The sequence below is a fragment of the Lolium rigidum genome, chromosome 7 (genome assembly GCF_022539505.1).
Source record: "Lolium rigidum isolate FL_2022 chromosome 7, APGP_CSIRO_Lrig_0.1, whole genome shotgun sequence".
Taxonomy (NCBI): domain Eukaryota; kingdom Viridiplantae; phylum Streptophyta; class Magnoliopsida; order Poales; family Poaceae; genus Lolium; species Lolium rigidum.
The window spans coordinates 275,560,350-275,583,673 of NC_061514.1; the positions used below are offsets into that span (position 1 = coordinate 275,560,350).

The following is a 23,324-nucleotide window of genomic DNA, read 5'->3' on the forward strand; positions in this document are numbered from 1 at the left end:
GGGGCCGATGTATGGAATCGGCCGATAAAAAAAAACAAAAGCATAGCCGATGCACTGACCATCGACTTTAGAGCTGAAAAGCCGATGCGGAGCCATCGACTGTAGAGGAACGACTATTATTTCAGGTCACCATTCAATTTTGCATTCGATTGGGGGACTGGCCTTGTTGGCGTTTTAGGCAAAGACCGATGTATTACCATCGGTTTCTCGAGCAATGATTTATTTTGACGATCGGAAGAGTTAAGCATGGAATCCTTCTTCATTTTAAAAAGGGGGTTTTTTACAAGGAAGAGCCGATTGCTCAGGAACGGAGGAACAAAAGGAGGACAGATTGCTACTACTAGTCCTATGCTAAGTGGTCCCTACTCTAAGGACCGTCGCTGTCCTTGTCGTCGCCGCTGTAGCCGCCGCCGGTGCTGCTGCTGGCGAGCTCCTCGTCGCTACTGTTGTAGCCCCCAATGGGGGCTTCTTCCTCCTCATCATCGTCGTCTTTGTCGTCATCCGACCAGGCCCAGCCGCGGAAGCGCTTTGTCGGCGGCTCGTCGGAGGAGGTGTCGTCCTCCTCTTCCTCCTCGTTGGAGGAGGCGTCGTCCTCCTCATCCTCCTCTTCTTCCTCTTCGTCGGAGGGGGTGAAGCTACCCCAGGAGAGGAGGTCATCCTCACTCTCCGCCACCAGTTCCCCGTCGATGAGGAACCGGAGGTCGTCCTCCCCATCGGTCAGGGGCAAGTCGCCATATGACCCGACGAGGGCCTCGGGTGGGCCATCTGGCACGAAGTCGAAGTCCCACTCCGGCTCATCCCATTGGTCGTGCTCTGGCATAGGCTCGCTTGAGGAAGAAGATTGGAAGGAGAGAGCCGATGCAGCAGAGGAGGAGGATGAGTCCATGGTGGAGGAGGGCTTTTCGGTGGCTAGTACTGAGGAAGGGGATGAAGAAGCGAGTTGCTCGACGCAGTTAAATAAAAGGGGATATAGTGGAGGTTTAATGTTGTGGCAGTTTCCGAGGACATGGTGCCGAATCTGTCAAGTCGGGCAGAGAAGCTGAGAAGGCAAGGCATCATGATGAAGGATACTGCGGCGGTTCTGCTCTGCCACGACGTGACCCTACGAAGAAAAAAATATAGTGGTTTTGAAATTATCATTGCCAAAACCAGGGGGCATGTGTTATCACCAGAATTTAACCGAGTCTGGGGATGGGCCGTGATTAAATGGGCTTAGAAGATATACATGGAAGATATTCCCGAACCGGCCTTGTGCAAGAAGTTTGGGCAAGATTGCCCGTGTATCTTTAAATATAGTAGGATACGTGTCGGTTAGAATTAAGAGATAGAGTTTAGCTCGTACACGGTTGGGTTTATTCCCAAGTTAGAAAGTCTTTTTGATGGCGAGCAACACCCTTATCTTAGGTGTTTTGGGGTTGATCACAATGCTTTCACGATGCACTTGTTTAGCTACGCTTCCCCTCGATATCTAGCTGCCCTTACACCTATTTTAGGTGTAGGGGCAGCACCTTGCTTGTTCATTATTTAGTAGATCTAATCCGCTATAGTTGCTCCTTGTTCTTCAAGGATTGGTTTGATATCCGTATGGTTAGGCCTTATAAACGGGTTGAAGGATCCGGTAGTGCGTAAGGTGTGGTTTACTAAGCTCTAGAAGGATTGTTCCGGGGATCAACTTCACGTTGGTTTTTAGGCCTTTTTAGTGCTAGTTTTCTATCATCTTACGTATCTGTTAGGCTCAATTACGCATAGGATGTTCCGATTATACGGTGAAAACCCTAGACTATCGTAGATTAGCTTAGCTTGATATTGATAAAGCATGATCCTCATGTCCTTATAAATCTAACATGAACCATGGGGCAATCGGCTCTTTGAGCCGATCCACGAAACAACTTAAGAGCCGATCGGGGCTCGTATTTAATGTTTACGTGTTTGCCATGCGGGAAACTAGTCGAAGCAATCCATCACCTTCTCGACCAGGTATAGGTCGGGTGGCACGCCCTCGTAAGCACCGGGACGCGTATGCCGGGAAGGCATTGCGGGCCGTCGCCCGAGGGACCAGGGTCAGCCGCAATCCTGGGAGCCTCCCGGCTCTACTGTGTTGCCCGTCGCTGCTCGCCGGTGGGTTTCTGACCGCAACAGTCTCATGCCGGGCCGTCGTCACTGCCGTACACTGGCCCGATGCCCTACAGCGCGGCGCCGTCCGGTTTTCCGCCCCAGCACCAGCCGCTGCCATCTTACAGCGCCGGACCGTTCAACCATACAACGCTTCCTAGCATTGTCACCATCGCGCCAGCCATCACCATTAAGCTGACCAGCGATAACTACATGTTACGGCGTGCTCGGGTTGGTCCGCTCGCTCCGCAGCCATATGTTGATGGGCTATGTTGATGGATCCTTCGTCTGCCCGACCCTCATGTCGTCGTCAGCCACGCCGGCGGCCTCCACCCACGGCCGAACCCGGCGCACCGGCCATTGGATTCAGCAGGACCAGGCAATCCTCTCGGGTTTCGTCTCTTCAATGATCGAGGGTGTCTTGGGTATGATCATGTTCGCCGGTACTTCTCGCGAGGCTTGGGAGACCTTGAGTGGCGCTTTTGCGTCGACGTCTATTGCTCGTGCCTCGGCTCTCAGGCAAGAGATGACTGACTTGAAGAAGGACAACAAGACTATCAATGTCTATTTCCATCAGATGAAGGCACTCTCGGACTCGTTGACCAGTATTGGGATGCCTCTCCGCGATGATGAGTTTATCTCTTCTCTCCTCGTCGGCCTCGGTGAAGAGTATGATGCCCTGTTCGAGGTGGTTAATGCTCGCACCACTCCTATGTAGATTCGTGACCTGTTCTTGCAGCTTCAGGCTACAGAGCAGCGTAAGCTGGCGCAACGCCGCACTCACGGAGGTGCTGCTCACTATCCGGCGGCGCACGCTGCTGCCTCCACTCCCGCCGGACCTGTCGCTGCATGGACTGCTCGTGGCAGCCGCCGACCCTCTGCTCCACCGCCCAAGACGGCGCCCCCTCCCACGGCCCCTAAGCCGACTGCTGGGCATGGCAGTGTCGTCTGTCAGCTCTGTGGAGTCCCTCGTCACACTGCTTCTCGGTGCTACAAGCGGTTTAACCGTGACTTTCTCGGCATCGCAATGATGGGCGCGACACCGAGAAGCAACTCTCCATGGCGATGACTGCCTCCCATGGATCCTCCTCTGGCGCTCCTCGGGTTGCGGACCCGGCATGGTATGCGGACTACGGCGCCACTCATCACATTACTCATGAGTTGGACAAGCTCACCTCACGAGAGCCCTACCACGGCACCGACCAGGTTCACACAGCCAACGGTTCAAGTATGCGCATTCATAATATTGGTCATGCTATTTTACCTACTCCATCCTCTAGGTCTCTAGCTCTTAATCATGTCCTTCATGTCCCTAAAGCAACTCGCAATTTGTTATCTATGAATAAACTTTCATCTGATAATAATGTATTCATTGAACTTCATCCTCATGATCTTTTTGTTAAGGACCGGGACACGCGGGCACCCATTCTTAGAGGTCGTTGCAGTGGCGGTCTCTATGAGATTAAAGCTCCTGTCATCAAGCAAGCACTTAGCAGCGTCAAGGTGTCTCGTGATATGTGGCATCATCGTTTAGGACATCCAGCATTACAAGTCGTTCAACATGTTCTTCGTAGTCATGAATTACCATCCCTCCATGAGTCCAATAAAATTGAGTCCGTTTGTGATGCTTGTCAGCAAGGGAAGAGTCATCAGTTACCTTTCTCCTTGTCTACTCGTGTAACAAAGTTTCCATTAGAGATTATTTATTCTGATGTGTGGGGTCCTGCACAACCATCTGTTAGTGGACATCGTTTTTATGTGAGTTTTGTTGATGCTTATAGTCGTTTCACTTGGCTCTATCTTCTTAAGGATAAATCTGATGTCTATGACGTGTACTACAGCTGCTGCTCCTGCCTCTCGTGCGTGCGACTCCAGCAACTCTGGACGGTCTCCTCCTGGCCCATCACCGGTGTCCCCTGTCCCCCAGGCAGCGACACAGCCGGCAGTAGCAGCTCCGTCCGTTCCGTCAACAACAGCAGCTGACTCCACTTCGTCTGCTGCTCCTGCTCCTCCACCGACTGGCCCTATAACACATCTACGTCGAGGTATTCAACAGCCTAAACAGCGCACAGATGGTACAGTTGCTTGGAATTGTGTTCTACAGGCTTATTCTGCGTCGAAGCATACTCATGAACCCCGGGACTATAAAGAAGCTCTACGCCTTCCTCACTGGCGCGATGCTATGGAGGCTGAATTTTCTGCCCTACAGGACAATGGTACTTGGCGACTCATTCCCCCTGTTTCTGGCGTTAATCTGATTGATTCCCGGTGGGTCTTTTAAGGTAAAGCTTCATGCTGATGGCTCTATTGAGAGATACAAGGCACGTTTAGTTGCGAAAGGCTACAAACAACGATATGGTCTTGACTATGACGAGACTTCCAGTCATGTGGTGAAACCTCCTACCGTTCGGTTATTACTTGCTATGGCTCTTTCGCACAGATGGTACATTCGTCAGCTTGATATTCAGAATGCCTTTCTCCATGGTTTTCTGGATGAGGAGGTTTATATGAGGCAACCCCCTGGCTTTGTTGATTCTGCTAAACCGGATCATTACTGCAGACTTGTCAAATCACTCTATGGCCTGAAGCAGGCTCCTCGTGCTTGGCATGCCCGTCTCAGTTCGGTTCTTGGTGCCTTGGGCTTTTCCCCGTCAGTGGCAGATATATCCTTGTTTATTCTTCGTCGCCGGGATGTTACCATTTACCTGTTGGTCTATGTTGATGACATTATTGTTTTCAGCTCACTAGAGGCTGCTATTCCCAGGTTGATTGGTCAGCTTCGGTCTGAGTTCTCTGTGAAGGATCTTGGTGTTCTACATTATTTTCTGGGTATTGAAGTGTCATCGCCCTCCACTGGCCATCTTCTTCTTCAACAGCGTAAGTATGCTTTGGAGCTTCTTGCTCGCGCTGGTATGTTGAAGTGTACTCCAGTGACTACTCCTATGGCGTCCTCTGAACGCCTGTGCAGCTCCGATGGTGATGCTCTTTCTTCTGAGGAGGCGACTCAGTACCGCAGTATTGTTGGTGATCTTCAATATCTCACAGTGACACGACCAGATTTATCCTTTGTGGTTAACAAGGTCTGCCAATTCCTTCATGAGCCTCGAACGCCTCATTGGTCGCAGTTGTCAAGCGGATCCTTCGCTATGTACGTCACACCATTCGGTGTGGCTTACTTTTTCGGTCTTCCTCCTCTACACTACTTTCGGCATTTTCGATGCTTGATTGGGCTGGCAATATGGATGATCGGCGATCCACGGGGGATATGCTATCTTTTATGGAGGAAATTTGATCGCACTAGAGTGCACGGAAACGAGTCCACTGTCTCGAGATCAAGTACGAGTCCGAGTATAAAGCTCTTGGTGATGCTACGGCTGAGACTGATGCGGGTGCAGATCCTTGTTGCGTGAGCTTGGTGTCACTCAAGGCCGACCTCCAGTCTTGTGGTGTGACAACATTGGTGCAACTTACTTGTCATCAAATCCAGTGTTTCATGCAAGGACCAAGCATATTGAAGTAGACTTCCATTTTGTTCGTGAGCAGGTGTCTCGAAAGCAACTTCAAATTCTGTTCATCTCTTCAAAGAATCAAGTTGCTGACATCTTCACTAAACCTCTCCCTTTACCTTTGTATGAGCATTGTAAGCGCAATCTCAATCTTTCACTAGTTGAGATTGAGGAAGGTGTTAGACTAGACAGACATATACACTACGTATACGTATAGAACTTTTTTGTAACCGTATTTTATACCAATATATAATGAGAAGACCCCTATCCGACTAGGTACGTCGGGACGCACAGTTACGTTTCTTTCAGACGCGTGCGTCCGAGGCTACGGCTACGGCTACGGCGGCGCATGCTGTGCGGTGCAGGCGTGCGAGTCAGTCAGTTAGCGAATTGTTTCTCATGTTCGGGCTACTAACGTCACACCAAGACACCGAGTCCACATAGATTTTGGCCCGATGCGGCTGAATCCTGTTCACCGCTCAACACCGGAAAACCTATTCCCCGCCCGTTAGCGGGGCCGATTAACGCCCGCCAGCGTGGGAAAACGACTGGGCCGCGGCCCATCTTGCTCTGGTTTACTTTTTTCGTTTTTTCTTCGGTTTCGTTTTCTGGTTTGTGGTTTTCTGATGCTTTCTCTTTTTTTCGTTTTCTTTTTTGGTTTTTTGGGTTTTCCTTTTTCGGTTTTGATTTTTTTTCAAATTCGAGCAAATTTCAAATTCGGGCAAGTTTCAAATCCGAGCAAACTTTAAATTTGAGAAAATTTCAAATTCAGGCAAATTTCAAATTCGAGCAAATTTTAAATCCGAGCAAGTTTTAAATGGAAGCAATATTTATACTCGAGCAAATTTTAAATTCAAACAATTTTTGAATTGGAGCAATTTTTTAATTTGAGTAAAAACAAATTCTGACAGAATTTAACTTGGTTTTCACATCTTAAAATTTTGTTAAAAAAGATTAACAGGATAAAGGACAAACAACAGAAGGAACATGTTCCCACGCGGTTGGAACAGCCCAACAGGTGCGCGCGAGGCGCGCCGCTGCGTGCGTGCGTTATTCCCGCCTATTCACCTCCTCCCTCTAGGCGACATCCGTGTTCTTTCAATCCTGGCCACCATGACCACCTCCCACTCCATGGAGGCCGAGGTCGCGCACCAGTTGGTGGAGCTTGGCCAGCCGCCATCGTGTCCAGATGTTTACCTCCCACGGGTGGCATCTAAAACTACTATACGTGCATAGCCGGTCACCCTAATTTGCGGCCCATCTTAACATCGAGATATCCTACGGCGCTGAGTATTTCTCCTGCCAGTTCTACGGCTTTGAGCATGGCCCAACACACCCCTTAAACTTTCTCACCGAGTTGCTTATTTATGTTACACAAAATTGCGAATTTTCCATTGAAATGGTTGTACAAAGAATTGCCATTCAAATAAGAAAATTTACTGGAAACGAGACATCTTATATATTTTTTTCAAAAGAAGAAAAGTCTCGTACTCCACCGGGGATAACGCCCTCGGCATCCTCCATGCTAGCCACGTGCTAGATGTCCCACACCATGGGGGAAGAAAAAGGGAAAACCCCACATCCTACCCTAATTTCTTACTACTCTATTTTCTTCGTACATGTATCTCTCTCACACGAACTCACAAGGCCTCATGTTTCTCTCTCTACGCGCATCCACCCTCCTTCCATGCTCGATGTCGGCATTTTTTCCTCTGCTATCAACACACATTTAATCACTCCTATCTCGCCCGATGTGGCACCCTATTGCTTCTCAGTCTCTCATATCTCCATCTCTCTGACAACCACGATTATAGCGACGTGGTGCAAGGGGTGACCAGTGTGGATACGATCCCAAGCCGAACGATGTTGCAAGTGACGACGTCGCATTTTCTGCGGGGACATAAGGTTGTCCTGGGATCAATTTCCGTCATTGGCCGGCTATTGTAAAAGGTGTGGCAACGCTGCATCGAACTGGCGGAGGGATGTTGCAATTGTTGGTCCATGGTGCCACTAGCGGTTGTCAACAATGTTGCAAGCGGTATGTGGCGGACGATGATGTTACCGGAAGTGGGTGGCGGTGCTACCAACCGAAACCGAGATTCTTCAAGTGAAGGGTGGCTACCACCTTCATTGGATTGCTCACCGTCATCTGCTAGCTAGTCTTTGTGCGCTGAGGTTGATTCGTCGGCCTCCAATTGTTGTTATAATTTATCATGAATCTATTGATATTAATCTGATGGCATAAATACTGATGTTATTTTGTACAACCACTATCAAACTTACGGAGTACAAAAGATAAACTTCTGAAGAAAGTTGGAAGTACACACTTTAGTGGAGGACAGTGAGTGTACAATCTATGACATAAGGCTATCTTATCGATCAACCGTCCTAAAGCAACTCCAGCAGATTCCTAATATCTCGAAACCGGAAAGCTTGGATCCAGTTACCCAAAAAGTGTTATCTGATATGAAAAAGATATTCTAAAGCAAATAATGGATATTAATAAAGATGGGGCGAAGTATTTTGATCTGCGATTTCGACAAGTCCACCGTCATCTCTCATTGCACGGCACATCCAACCTCCATCTTTACAAAAACAAAAAATGAATCGAGTTTGTTAGATAGTTTCAGACCCTAATCCTAACCCCAATAGTGTCCTAGAACTTGGCGTCGGAGTAGCCTTCCTCAAGGCCGCGTCGGTAGAATTCTTCACCCCCTCCACCTTGCATTCCAGGAAGGCGTCCTCCGCTGAACGTTGTCGGAGGATCTTCAGAAGCATCACCTCTTCAACAGATCCCAACCGCGGTTGTGCCATGCCACCGGGTTGCTCTGAGGGCGCCGCGGGCACACGCCTATCGTCAACGCCATGACTCAACGGATCATCCAGGCACAGAAGCTCCGTGCCTTCGCATCGTCCTCTACCCCCGTCTCGGTAGCGGGCACGCACCTCCTTGCGTGCTTTGTGGATGCGTGGGAAGCCTTCCCAGACCGGGGATGTGACATTCCGACGTGACAGGGCTCCGTGAGCACCGTCAGAAGGAGGGCTACGAAACAACCAAAACATTATACTGTACACATATTATGGGATCCTATTCGTGCCCATATCTCCGCTGCATGCGGTCGATTAATTCTACCCGCATCGCTTTAGCCGGTTGACCGTTTAGTGCAGAATGTGTGGATAGTTGGTGACATGCCATGCCATGCAGACGCGGAGCTGCCTGGACCACGCCTTCGTCGCCGTCGTAAGGGCATCTCCAACGCGGAGATCCAAACCCAAAAGCAGGCTACTACTTGTCGTTTGGGTAAGAAGCGTCCCGACGCGTGACACCTAAATGCGAAACGGACGGCCATTAATGTCCGGGGCGACCCAAACCTGACTTAAAATTGGGCGGACTTTGCGTCTGTCCGGCTGGCTCGGGACGAGCTCCGGACGTCCGCTTTATCCACCCGGGCCACGGCTTCTCTCTCCTCTCGTCTTCTTTTTCCCATGGAGATGGCCGGCACAACCACCGGATTTTGGCTGGCCTGGGCTGATGCCGCCGTCGCCCACGCCGGCCGCACCCCGTCGCCGACTCCTGACTTTTTTCCATCCATGTTCGAAGTTGCCGCTGCCAAAACGAGCTCCGGCGGCAAAGCTCGTCGACGGCGACGCGCAGGGCGACGGTCGAGGGCGCGTGCACGGCGGCGAGGAACAGGGCTGCGCCCACGGCGGCGAGGAACAGGGCCGCCGCGCCCACGACGGCGAACGGGGCCGCTCCCGCGTCGAGCTTGTGGCGCCCGCGTCGAGCTTGTGGCGCCCGCCACGGCTGCACCGTCGCTGGACTCGCCACGCCGCGCAGGGGCCCGCTCCGGCCACGGGCGCGCCGCCCTCGCTCCGGCCGTGTCCCGCGCCTCCTCGCTCCGGCCTCGCCACGCCGCGCAGGGCCGCGCCGCGCCTCCTCGCTCGGCCTCGCCACGCCGCGCGAGGGGCCCGCGCGCGCGCCTCCTCGCTCCGGCCACGGGCGCGCCCGCCCCGCGTCGCCCTCGCTCCGGCCGCCCGCGCCGGCCTAGCTCCGGCCGCGCCCGCGCCTCCTCGCTCCGGCCGCGCCCGCGTCGAGCTTGGGCGAGCCTCGCCACGCCGAGCGGGGTCTCGGCTCCGGCCACGGGCGCGCCCGCCCCGCGCCGCCCTCGCCCGCCAAGCCGAGCCACGCGCCGCGCCTCCTAGCTCCGGCCACGCCGCGTCGTCCCGGCCGCGCGGGGCTCTCTCTGCCGCGTCCCGGCTCGGGCGCTCGCCGCGCCGCACCTCTACGGCCGCGAGCACGGGCTCGGGCGCTCGCCGCGCCGCACCCTCTCGGCCGCGAGCACGGGCGGGGCGACGGCGGCAGCGGCACGGCCGGGAAGGCTGCGCCCGCGGCGGGGCGAGGAGCAGCGGCACGGGCTGGAAGCTGCGTCGGCGGCGACGGGGCCGCGCCCGCGGCGGGGCGACGAGCGGCGGCACAGGCCGGGAGCACCAGCTGGCGATGGGCGAGGGTGTGGGCGAGGTGACCAGCAGCAGCTCGCGGCGGGCGACGGCACAGGCCAGGGCAGCAAGAGCTCGCCGTCGTGCGCCTCCGAGTTCCGAGTAGTACTAGCAAAATTTGGGTGGCTGCGTGCGTTGGGGAACAGAAAATTAGACGGACATCCGGGGTTATCCGCCTGTCCGGGGACACGACCCAAACAGCAAAAAACGGACGTCCAGATGTGTCCGTTTGGATCAGTGCGTTGGAGATGCCCTAACCTGCTGAAAGTGGTCCATCTCACGTCTCAAAGATGCATGCAGCCCATAACTCCGTCTGCACACGGCAAGTGCTAGCCCAGCCAGCCTCGGCCTGTGCTGCCAGCCAGTGTCACTCCCCACAGCTTCTCTAGTCAGTTCAGCTTCCAGCTCAGTGGTGTATCTCGACGCCGGCCGATCGATCGACGTCGGTCGGTCCATCATGGCGCCCGGAGGTCTGTTCGGCACGGCGGCGGTGGCGGTGGTCGTGTCTCTGGCGGTCCACGTCGCGCTCAACAGTCCCATCCAGCCGGTCCCGTCGCCGGCGCCGCCCGCCGCACTCTACACGCCCAATAACCTCCTCCAGGTCAGTTGTTCTTTTGCCACTCCGTTCATTAGTAGTATTTCCTTCCATGTACTGATTGGTATACCTTATAAAGGGGCTGGAGAAGCTTGGGGAAGGGCTGCTGAGGGAGCCGGAGGACGTGTACGTAGACGCAGCTGCCGGAGGGACGGTGTACACGGCGACGAGGGACGGGTGGCTGCAGAGGATGCGCCCCAACGGGTCGTGGGAGCAGTGGCGGTTCGTCGGCGGCACGGGCCTGCTCGGGATCGCGCCCTCCGCCGACGGCAGCATGCTCGTCTGCGACGCCGACAAGGTATATATGGCAGATTCGGACCGACCGGCTGTGCCGGGCATAACAGAATCATGCGAACAGTCATTCAAAGCTTCTATATGTTGGTGTGAATTCTTGGCAGGGTTTGCTGAAAGTTGAGGAGGGTCGCGTGACCATTCTTGCCTCGACGGTGGAAGGATCCACGATCAGGTCCGGTTCGTCTTCTATTCGATCGTGGAGAAAACTCTGAAGATTGCAGCGTTTGTGACTGCACGTACTGAATACTGATCATTTTTTTCCCTTTCCGCCACCCACATGGCCAGGTTCGCCGACGCCGCCATCGAGGCGTCCGACGGCACGGTCTACTTCAGCGACGCCAGCACCAGGTTCCCCTTCGACCGGTGGTTCCTCGGCTACCTCGAGGCCCGCCGCACCGGCCGCCTCCTCAAGTACGACCCGCGCACCGGCGAGACGTCCGTCGCGCTCGACAACCTCGCCTTCGCCAACGGCGTGGCCCCTGCCACGGGACGAGACCTTCGTCATCGTCTGCGAGTCAGGGGGGTAATTCCTCACGAAACCTCCGGCAGATAAGTCAGTCTGCAGGCTACACCAGCTCCACAAGTAACTTCTTCTGAATTTTGTGCGGTGCAGGTACAGATGCCTGAAGCTGTGGCTGAAAGGGGACAAGACCGGCCAGACAGAGACCTTCGTCGACCTTCCGGGGTCTCCTGATAACATCCGTCGAGCACCAGACGGCTCCTTTTGGATCGCCCTTATCCAGGTTCCTCCTCACCTCACCTCACCAATCTGATGCGAAGCAACGTCTCGTAATTCTTCTCTTCCTTTCCGCGAGCGGCAGGGCGGAACCCTCATCTCCGCCTCGTCCCCACCCCTCCCTCCGCCTCCTCCCTCCCTCGCCGCCGCCGGAGGGCGTCTCCGGCAAAGCCCCGGGGCGCCGGCGGCGGCGGGGCCCCTCTCCCCTCGTGCGGCGGCGGCGGCGCGGGCCGGCGCGGCCGGCCGGGGGCGGCGTCTCGCGGCCGGAGGCGTCGGCGCCCGCCAGGTGCGAGATCTACGTGGTTCCGGCGGGCTGGCGGCGCGGCTGGCTCCTGGCTGGCGCGTCCCGACGCCGGCGCGGCCGTGGCCAGGGGTGGCGGCGTCGGGCCTAGATCTGGGCCGGCGGGCCTAGGTCTGGGCCGGGCGTGGTCTGGCTCGGGCTGGGTTGTCCCGTAGGGCCCCGTCCTGGGCAGCTGGGTTGCCCTGTGCCCCCGACGGCAGAGGTGGGTGCGGGTCGAGGCCATCGCTGGGGTTTGTCCGGGCTGGCAGTGCTCATGCGCCCTCTGTTTTCGATCTTGGTAGGGACCAAGATGTCATTTCTGGTTTGCTCCGGCCGGAGAATGGCGGGGTTCGGTGGTTGGGAGGGGGTGCTCCAATGGTGCGGTGGCGGGTGCCGTCACCGCCTTCCTGTTTCCCTCCGGCCACCCTTGACCACCGGGGGACGGTGCGTCTCGGTTCCGTTCCTGCAGGTCTGGTGTGGCACCACTGGACGCCTTGTCCTACAGGGACGCTTGCGAGCTCGATGGGGTGTTTGCGAAAGCAATGCAAGGCGTTTGCCATTGCCGGCGACGACGACGTCCTTGGACGCCGTTAACCTTCTTGGAGGTGTGGCCATGACACTCATCTTGTCGCCGGTTGCTCGCCCTCGGGTTTTGTCTCGCTACCCTAGTTACTAGCGATCCTCCGAGCTCCTCCTCGAAGCCCCTTTCTTTGAGGCCATGCGTCGAGCAGGACCCGGCTTCATATAGACGGTGTGTCTCCCTTTGCGCGACCATTCCCGAGCCTAGGGTGGTCTGTCCGTGGGTGCGTCGTGGCGGGAGGCACCCCGGTGTTCCTCGGCGAGTCGGTGGTTTGTCGTGATGGCATGCGCCGAGACTTAGGAGTTCTCTTGGGGTGGGTGCCGAAGCTCTCGCGAAAGCATTGCACAGCCTGCTCCGTGCCGACAACGATGACGCTCGCGAGCGCCATTTTCCTTCTCGGAGGCGCTGTCATGAAGTTTCCCCCTTCGAGCTATGGAGGTTCGCCGGCTTCACTAGCGTAGTTAGCCTGCTCTCGGGGTGTTGGTGGTCCTCTGTTCGACATGCTGCTCAGTGTGCTAGTCCTGCATAATTCAGATCCGCGGAGTGGCGTCTCGGGGAGCCGCCGGTGTTTTGCTGAAGTCTTGGGCGTTCTCGGAGAACCTGTAGTTTAGGGCCCGGCCCTAGTCTGCCTGTTCCTTTGTTGTAGGCTTTAGCTCTTCACCACCTGGGCTTGTATCTCTAGCTTATGTCCCCAGTTTTTTCTTTTTCTTCTTTTTTCTTTGTTGCGTGCTACCTTGTACCCCTGGCCGGTTGATGGCTTTGTTAATTCAAAGCTGGGCTCGTCGAGCCTTCTGTTTAAAAATTCTTCTCTTCCTTTTGAACTGAACGTCTCGTTATTGTTGGTGCTCAAAATGCGTGCAGCTGAGGTCACCATGGCTAGACCTGGTCAGCCGCTGGACCTTCACAAAGAGAGTCGTCGCGGCGTTCCCGGCACTCCTCGACAGGATAAAGGCGACCGCAAAAGGGGCAATGGTGGCTCATGTGTCGGAGGACGGCGAGATCATCCGTGTGCTGGACGACTCTGAAGGGAAGGTGATCAACTTCATCACTTCGGTGACGGAGTTCGACGGAGACCTCTACCTCGGCAGCCTCGCGACCAACTTTGTAGGCAGGCTGTCTCTGGCGAAGCTGCCACAGGTGCAGGAAGCAGTTCCCTCGTAGACATTTACTGTAACAGTTAGTGGTCATAAGGCATAGCCATTGGAAAAATGAAGGTCAGCATTGCCAATTTCTCACGCTCGGCTCTGCAGTAAGCAGTCGGATGTATCACTCATGGTTTCAGAATTCAGTGAGATGTAATAACAGAATAAATGACCTATGGATGAGCAGGCTGTTTCGTGGTCGTCTGATTGAAATGGCATCCCACACGAAACGCTACAGGACACAAGACATTGCAGTAATGTCAATCACTTGAGCAAATCCACAAATTACTACCGCCATTGATCCAGGGTACTCTGCGCTCCTTGTGGATATTTGTGGAGACGCTTCAACACAGTTCTGAACGCTGGAGAGCTCTTCCTGACAACTCCCACCTGGAACATTAAGTTCACTTGCATTATTCAGCATTAAGGTGATGCGCAAATACAGAGGCATATTCACATCAGGGAGAAAAATAAGCATTACCTCAATGTCATGGCCTTCCTTGTTATCCCCCAGGACGTGTCTCATTGCAGACACTGCCATCTGGAAACAAACAGAGGAAAATGAATCACAATGAGGGTTTAAAGGAAAACGCTGAGGTTCCCCCGGGGGAACAGCGTTCTGATCCCCCGGCTCCTCCATGTGACACGAGTGAAAGAAAAAAAGAGAGCCCACCAGGACACGAGCTCACGACGCGTCCCCAACCACCCAAATTTTATCCTATCGCAACGTCCTCCCGTCGTCTTCCTTCCTGGACCTCCACCTCCCGACTACGCACGAGCTCCTGCCGCGGGGGCGCCGGCCTCCGCCTCCACGACCACACGCGAGCTCGCCTACCGCCGCCGGCCTCCGCCTACGCGAGTCGCGGAAGCTGACCTACCGCCGCCGGCCTCCGCCTCCACGGGTCGCGGAAGCTCCCAAGGATGCGCCTCCGCTCCCGGCGCCGCCCACCTCGCGCCCGGCGGCCATCCGGCGTGGCCATCCGCCGCGGCCATCCCCGGCCCTCCTCCTCTCCCGCGCCGCCCCAGAGCTCCATCCATGGCGGCCTCCCTCCCCTCCTCTCCTCCCGCGCCGCCCGAAGCGCCATCCAAGGCGGCCTCTCTGCATCGCCGCAACCTGCGCCGGTTCGGAGCTCCATCCATGGCCGGATCGAGATGCCCGTGGTTCTTCCCGAGCTCGCCTGCTGCTGCCTCGCCACCGGCCAGCTCGCCCACTGTCGCCTCGCCGCCGGCGCGCACTGCCCCTGCCGCCTCGCCGTCGGCCATCTCTCCCATCGCCGTGTCGTCGTCGCCGGCCAGCGCGCGAGCTCAGGACGTGGGGCAACGCGGGATTCCGCCATTGATCCGGGTGCTCCTTTTGACCGTTCTCTGTAATGCTACCCAGTTTGTTACAATAGAGAAAAATATATTATGATGCTACAATAGTTTTCTCATTTTGCTACTTTTAGTTATGCATTTTTGCTAATATAGTGTAAATTGTTTGCTACCATCTCTCCGGCAAATTGGGTTTTTGTGATGAAAATGTGATGCTACAATTATCTGCTCTTTTTGCTACCTTAATTTAGCGTTTTTGCTAACATACTATAAATTATTTGCTACAATTCTTTTGGGAAAATTTGTCTTGCTACCATTATTTTTTCATCAATGCACAGTTTGCTACAATAACAAATTTTTCTTGCTACAATATTTATGCTTTCTTGCTACTATAATACATTTTTTCCGCTACCAAGTTCTCGGCGAGGTTTCCGGTGATGTCTCCGGCGGCATCTCCGGCGATGTCTTCGGTGAGGTTACTTTTGCTAGATTTCTATTTTCTTTTGCTACAATAGCAACGTTTTTGCTGTGTGATCTCCGGCGAGGTCTCCGGTAGTCTCTGGTGAGTCTCCGGCGGACTACGGCGAGATCTCCGGCGGACTCCGGCGAGATCTCCGGCGAGGTCTCCGGTAGTCTCTGGTGAGTCTCCGGTGGACTCCGGCGAGATCTCCGGCGGACTCCGGCGAGATCTCCGGCGAGGTCTCCGGCGGACTCCGGCGAGTCTCCGGCGAGAATAGAGTTTGCTACAATTAAAACGTTTTTTGCTACTTTGGTACATTATAGTAGCAAAAGTGGGATTAGGGGGCAACTATGACACGTGTCGCCATCTGAGCGGTTCATTTTGGCTAATCCTACGGCAGTCCACCCGGGGATTAGTGATTAGATCCCCCGGGGGACGCCCAGCGCTCCCCGGGTTTAAACCGCTGTCAGGAAACTAAACTCTGAGACTACAAACAAGTCAGCACTGCTAGTTTGGAACAGCAGGGAACCAAGCTGACACTCATAGACAAACAACTCTTGTTAACATCATGAGTTCAAGATGCTGCTGCATATACAAATATGCAAACAAATATGAGAATCCAAACAGCACTTCATCATGTAAGCCAAAACTTCACAAGTGAGTGCTGGAAATAAATAAATGATGAACTAATGTCCTGAAGTTATATCCTAACATCCTATACAACTATACATACTTGACCAAATGATTTCCTTGGAAATCACGAAGTACGAATAAATAGTTGACACCATCCTATCTGCTTAATTAGTAAATAGATATGTAAAACGGGTAAGCTAATAATAATACTCCCTCATTCTAAAAATAAAAATAGGTGTCTCAACTTCATCTAGATACGAATGTATCTCTAACTAAAATGCATCTAGATACATCCGTATCTAGACAAAAGTAAGTCACCTATTTTTAAAGGGAGTAGATCAAATGAATGGGTTCCAGCTTTTATATATAAGACACTATGGATACAATCAATGAAGGTTAAATCCATTCATATATGTGTCATCCGGAGAGCCTAGGTCACCCCCGGCCCACCGGGGAGCGCTCGGGGACTCCGGACTAAACGAAAGCGCGGGAAACGCCGTGAAAACTTCCCGCGCGGCTGGTTGCCCCGACTTGTCAGTGAGATACGCCGATCGTCGTCCTCATCGCAACGTCTTCCGCGCGCTGCAAAAGCATGCCGCCGGTCAGTCTTCGCCGGACGCGTAGCTTCCACGCGGCGAGTTAATGCCGTCGCCTCGGTTTCACGCGCGCCGCCCTCTATTTATCGCCAAACTACCGCGTCTGGCCGCATTCACCACGCCGTCTCTCTGTTCACCACCAATCTTCCCCAACCTCATCTAGCGAGAGCAAGCGGCGATTATCCATGGCGAACGACGGAGCGGCCAACAACGGCTTCGGCCGCCGCTCTCTCCACCAATGGGAGGGGCGGCTCCTGCACGCGGTGGGCTACCCCGCGTCGCCGTACTTCCGTGCGCCGGGAGGATAGCGACTCGGCGCGGGCGGCGTCCCGATCCCGCCGCCGCTGATGGGTCGTGCCGCCCTGGAGGCGGAGATCGATAGCGCGCGGAGGAGCGCTTCTGGCCGGACAACTACGAGGCGTGGATGCAGTTCTTCCGGCAAAGGTACGAACGCGAGCTCGCCGCGTACGACGGTCCCCTCCTCCTCCCGCTAGGAACAACGCCGCCGGCCGCCGCCGGTGGTGGAGCGCGCCTGGGCGCACCCTCGAGAATGTGCTCGCGCACATCGCGGGTGGGAACTCCCCCGTTCTGGGGATGCCACCGCCGGTGGCGGCTACCGTGTCGCGTCGGCACGGTAGTTCCTGGACGCCGAGGAGGATGGCGCCGTCCTCCTCCTCGTCTGGGTCGAGGTCCGCGTGCAGGTCCGGCGGATCAGCTCCTCCGCCGTCGACACCGCGCTTCGTCAAGAAGGAGCCGGTGTCGCCACCGCCGACCAGAGGGCGCAGCAGCGGCGCCCTGGTCATCCGCGACCAACCCTCCTCCTCTCCGTCGTGCAGGCGGAAGAGGAAGTCGTCGAAGAAGGAGGCCGCCGTGGCCGCCGCCCCGAACCAGCTCGCCGAGGAGGAGGCCCATCGCGCCGAGGAAGCCGTGGTGGCCGAGCGACCTAGTCCCCGCCGACAACGCCCTCCCCATCGACGCCGCGCTCGACTGGTCCAGGCGGGACTGGGAGCGGCAGGAGGCGGAGCAGCAGCGTCGGCTGCTGGACCTGGCTGCCGCGCGGCAACGCGTCGTCCGTGCCGCCACACCGGCTGCGGCAACGAACGCCGTGCCCAGGCCCGTGCTGCTGATCAAGCTCGAGGAGAGCAGCGACGACGACTTCTACCGGCCGACGCCGCCACGCGCTGGCAACCCTGGCCAGGGTTCTAGCCGCTGGTACAAGGCGCCGCCGTCCGCGGACGCCGGCATCTCGAGCGACAACGACGACGGCGCTGACTACACGGCCTTCTACCGCCATTTCGGCATGTAGAAGGCAGCTATTAGTTTTACTTTATGTTTCCATCTAGCCGAATTCAAATATATGTACGCATTCTATATATGTACGAACTCGCCTATACAAGCTAAATATCTTTAAATTTCGCTTATGTTTTAACGAGTTTCGTCTAGTTTTGTCTGAATTCACCGTATTTTGTTAAAAGTTTCATTCACCCTGGACTCGCTGCTGGGAAAATAGACCTCTCCGAACCAAAAAAAATACATCCATCTGACGTGAAGTAGCACCGAATTTTGGCCCCAACGAGACTGGAGATGCTCTAAATCAGCCGGTTCCACCCATGGTGGCCAACAACATGTGACCAACACAGTCAACCAGGATGGAGAAGGTACCTGTCTTCTCGTCTGACGCAGCGCACCAGCAGAGAGGAACAACATCCCGTGAGGAAACAAGAACAGATTTCTAACCGTAAGAGCATCTCAGCCGTCTCCCCGACGAGGCTGCTAGGGTTTTATCATTCGGATGGACGAAAATGGCCCAGTCGCGCCCCCGGTTCCTCGTTTTCGTCCGGATTAGGCCTTTCATCCATCCGGAGAGCCCAGGCCATCCCCGGCCCCACGGGGAGCACTCGGGGACTCCAGACGAAATGAAAGCGCGGGAAACGCCGAGGAAACTTCCCGCGCGTCTGGTGGCCCCAACTTGTCGGCAAGAGACACCGATCGTCGTCCTCATCGCATCGTCTTCCGCACGCTGTAAAAGCCTGCCGCCGTTCATCCGCGACCAACACTCCTCTCCGCAGCGTGGGCGGAAGAGGAAGTCGTCGAAGAAGGAGGCCGCCGCAGCCGCCGCCAACCAGCTCGCCGAGGAGGAGGCGAAGCGCGCAGAGGACGCCGCGGTGGCGGAGGCGATCGCCAGGTCGCTGAAGGACCTGGTGCCCGCCGACAACAGCCTACCCATCGACGCCGCACTGGAGTGGTCCAGGCGGGACTGGGAGCGCTAGGAGACGGAGCAGCAGCGGCGGCTGATGGACCTGCTGCCGCGCGGCAACTCGCCGCACGTGCCGCCGCACCAGCCGCGGGAAGGAACAACGCGCCCAGGGAGGTGATCAAGCTCGAGGAGAGCAGCGACGATGACATATACCGGCCGACGCCGCCATGAGGGTTCGAGCTGCTGGTACGATGCGGCGCCGCCCCAGGACGCCGCTAGCTCGAGCGACGACGACGATGGCACGGACTACATGACCTTCTACCGCCATTTCGGCATGTAGGAGGCCGGTTTAGATTAAGTTTAAGTTATCCCATCGCCGAATTCAAATATATGTACGAATTCAGTCTATTTATGTATGAACTCGCCTATATATATTAAATATCATTAAATTCCGCTTATGTTTGAATGAACGAGTTTAGCCCAATTTTGTCTGAAATCGCCGTATTTCATTAAAATACTTTCATCCATCCTGGATTCGCGGCTGGGAAAGTGGACCTCCCCAGGCTAATTTTTACATCCATCCGGCGCTATTTAGCACCGGATAGTCCAAAGGCTGGAGATGCTCTAAGAGCATCTCCACTCGTCTCCCCGACGAGGCACCCGAACGACGTTTTTTCCATCCGGACGGCGAAATTCGGCCCAGTCGCGCCCCTAGTTCCTCGATTTCATCCGGATTTGGGCCTAAATTCATCCGGCGATCCCACGCCATCCCCGCCCCCACCCCCCCCGGGGAGCTCTCGGGGACTCCGGACGAAACAAAAGCGCGCGAAACGGCGAGGAAACTTCCCGCGCGTCTGGTGGCCCCAACTTGTCGGCGAGAGACACCGATCGTCGTCCTCATCGCATCGTCTTCCGCGCGGCGTAAAGCCTGCCGCCGGTCAGCATTCGCCGGCCGCGTAGCTTCCACGCGGCGTGTTAATGCCGTCGCATCGTCTTCCGCGCACGCATCATCTTCCACGCGGCATTAATCGCCAGCGCCCGCCGCGCCTATTTAAGCCAGTCCGCTCGCCGCGACGCCCCTGCTCCACTCTTCCTCCATTCTCCCTCCACTCACCCTCCACCTCCAACGATGGCGTTCTACGACGATGACGGCGCATCCAACAACGGGTTCCCCCGCCGATCTCTCCACACGTGGGAGGGGCACCTCCTCCACCAGGCAGGGTACCCCTGCCCGCCGGACACGAGGCCCCCCGGCGGCGGGTGGCGGCTAAGCGCTGGTGGCGTGCCAATCCCGCCGCCGCCCCAGGGCCACGCCCTTGACGTCGCCATCGAGGAGGCGCGGATAGGGATGACGGAGGAAGAACGCGCCGACCCGCGCCACCACCCCGAGAACTACACTCGGTGGAATTCGTTCTTCCTCCGACGGTGGGAGCGCGAACTGGCGTCCTACGACGTCCCGCCACCTCCGCCTCCGCGCAACAACGCCGCGGGTCGCCGGCGTTGGTGGAGCGCGCCGGATAGGACGCTCCACAACGTCCTCGAGCACATCGAGGGCGGCAACTCGCCGAGGCTCACGATGCCCCCTCCATCGAGGGCATCGAACAGCCGCCAACGGGGAAACAGCTGGCAGCCACGGCGTATGGCTGCCAGTTCCTCGTCGTCCGGTTCGGCGGCGAGGTCGATCTCCAGGTCGGCGCCATCCTTGGCGCCGGTGAAAAAGGAGCCGGCTTCCCCGCCGAGCCACCGCATGCGCGGCGGCGGCATCGTCATCCGTGAACCGTCGACGGCGCAAGGACGGCGCCGCCCCAAGCGCGACCACGACACCTCCGGCGAGCGGAAGTGCAAACCGGCGAAGGTGAAGGTCGAGGAGGAAGAAAGCGCCGAGGACGCCGCCATCCTCGAAGCCGTCATCGCGAGGTCCCTCCAGGACCTCGTATCCGCCGACAACGCCATGCCGCTCGACCGTGCCTCGCGCCCGGTCGAGGGAGCAGTGGGAGAAGGAGGAAGCGGAGCGGCAGGCGAGGCACCTCCAGGACGCCGCTCACTTCCGGCGGCCTGCGACTCCTCCATCCGGCGCCGTCGTCCCCGTCATCGACCTCGAAGCCTCCGACGACGAGCTGTACAAGCCATCGCCGTCCCCGTCTCGCACCAGCGGCCGGTGGGGAGACGCCGGCCAAGGCAGCAACCAGGCGGCTTCGGCGCCGCCACAGTTCGACGACGACAGCTCCGACGACGATGGCGGCGACTACACGGTGTTCTACCGCCATTTGGGCATGTAGAGCGCCGTGTTTTCATATTTATAGTTGAATTCCCCTAGCCGAATTCGAAATATAGTCGAATTCGGTCTCTATGTACGAACTTCGCCCTCTATATAGTAAATATCATTAAATTTAGTCTAAATTCGACCGTTTTATGCCGTAGTTTGTCAAGTTTCCGTTTTTCAAATTTAGATCGCCGTCTTCGCCTGAGATCGCGGCTGGGAAACTACTCCTCCCCACGCCAAATTTACATCCAATCCGGACGTAAATTTCCCCGGATTTCGGCGTGTGGAGGGCAAACGAGTGGAGATGCTCTAAGATGGCTAATCGGAAATTTTGACATAAAGAACCACCTGCCCCAACGAATTGATAAAAAAGACCACCTGTGAATGAAATTATCAGAAAAGACCCCTGCGAGTGGCAGCACGGCCTGCCAGGTGACACATGGCACCTGCCGCCGCAGCTCGTGGCGGGCAGGCCCTGCCGCCTTTACCTATGGCGGCACGTTAGGCCAGCCGTGGTCGCCGTCAGTCGCCGTTAGCCGCCATCAGACGGAGTGGGCCCTGCCGCCACAGTCCTTGGCGGCAGGATTGCGTGGCAAGGTGGCCGATGCTGCCTCCATAGCCCGTGGCGGCACCCCTGCTAGATCACACAAAATCAATTAATATACTAGATCACTAGATTGTATATATCCTGGCTGGCAGGTCCTAGCTAGCTACAGGCATACATACAGTACAAGTGCAGCGTTGACATCTTTTAATTCGGTTCTGCCTCCCCGTGATCTTGTTTGGGCAATTCCTAGGCTAAATACTGTGCCGGCGGGGCGACCCGAAATGGTCAAAATCAACCACGCATCCATTTGCATCGGGGTGGCTCCAGCGGCACGACGTATACTTTTTTCCCATGATAAAAACCATAATTTACAATAATAAAGAAACATAAAAAGACTTAAAAAGGCCATAAAGGCATGCTAAAACCTAGCTAATGGCTGACGAGGTCGATAAACTCCTGTGTCGGCCATTGAAGCTGGTACGCCGGCGGTGCAGGAGGAAGGGCAGGCTGCGGCAACTACGGCCAGACCGTCGGCGGCGCAGGAGGTTGTGGTGAAGGTGGCCACGTATCCCAGATCGTTAAAGGAGCAGCAGCCGGCGCGCGGTCGTTGGAACTCGTTGGCGTGGCCGGAGGAGTCGCCGGCCTCCCCTGCGCGAGCGCCGACTCGCGAAGCTGGATTGCGAGTCCGTCCCACATAGCGAGCTCGTTGAGCTCGTCGAGCTCGCTATTGGTCAGTGTCAGTGCCATGGCAATGGCCTCGTCCACGCTAATGCCCGACGGCTGGGTCTCCGGATCCCACGCCGGCCCGCCGGCGTCGTGGTTGTTGTCTGCGCGCTCCGCCTGCTCGTCCTCGTCCTCATCGTCGTTTTCCTCTTCTTCCGCGGCGATCTCACGGTCGAAGTAGTCGAGGTCTTCGACGTATCCAGCTCGGCGGCGCGCGTCGAACTCCCACGTCCCGAACGAGATCCAGTTGTAGGAGTTCAGCGCGTACGTCAGATCTTCTTGGAGATCGGCCGGCGAGATCGCTCGGCGGCGGCACCTCGTCACGGCACTCTCGGCCCTCACGTGCCAGGGGGGTGGGGGGACCTGCACGCGCCTGGAGTTGAGGTACCAGCCTTCAATGTCCTGCCACTGCGACGGCGTCCACCAGTGCACGCTCGCGGAAGCCGAGGTGCGCCATTAACACGTACCCTGAAAAGCTGCAGCGCGCCGCCCGTAATTTATGCCGTGGATCTATGCCGCTGTCAGGCGCATCTATGCCGCAGAGGCACAAACCTGCCGCTGCCATGTTTTTTTTCGAATGGTCACCGAAGGTGGCATGGGCAGGAGGTGGAGGTCCCTTACGTGAGCATTGCTTGGCACAGCTACGCCGATCGTTTCCTAGAAGCGAGCAGCAACTGGGCAGTGGAACGCCATGTGGCTGGCGGTTTCCAGCGCGGCGTCGCAGAGGGGGCAGCCAGCTTCTGCAGCATCGACGATGGTCTTCCTTAGCAACATGTCGCGCGTCTGGATACGCGAGAGGGTGAGCAGCCACCCGAAGAACATGACCCGAGAAGGCGCGTGGCTTTTCCAAAT

The 23,324-nt window shown here is 56.4% G+C and overlaps 1 long non-coding RNA gene and 1 pseudogene across 1 annotated transcript; one reads left to right on the top strand and one right to left on the bottom strand.

Annotated features, from left to right (window-relative positions):
• The first annotated feature begins 10,402 nt into the window (after positions 1-10,402).
• LOC124675806 lies at positions 10,403-13,946 on the top strand (annotated as a pseudogene).
• LOC124675808 lies at positions 13,877-14,291 on the bottom strand. The gene is made up of 2 exons (XR_006993419.1): positions 14,224-14,291; positions 13,877-14,132 (listed from the first exon to the last, which is right to left on the bottom strand). It is a non-coding gene; the product is annotated as an uncharacterized LOC124675808 (long non-coding RNA).
• Positions 14,292-23,324: the final 9,033 nt, after the last annotated feature.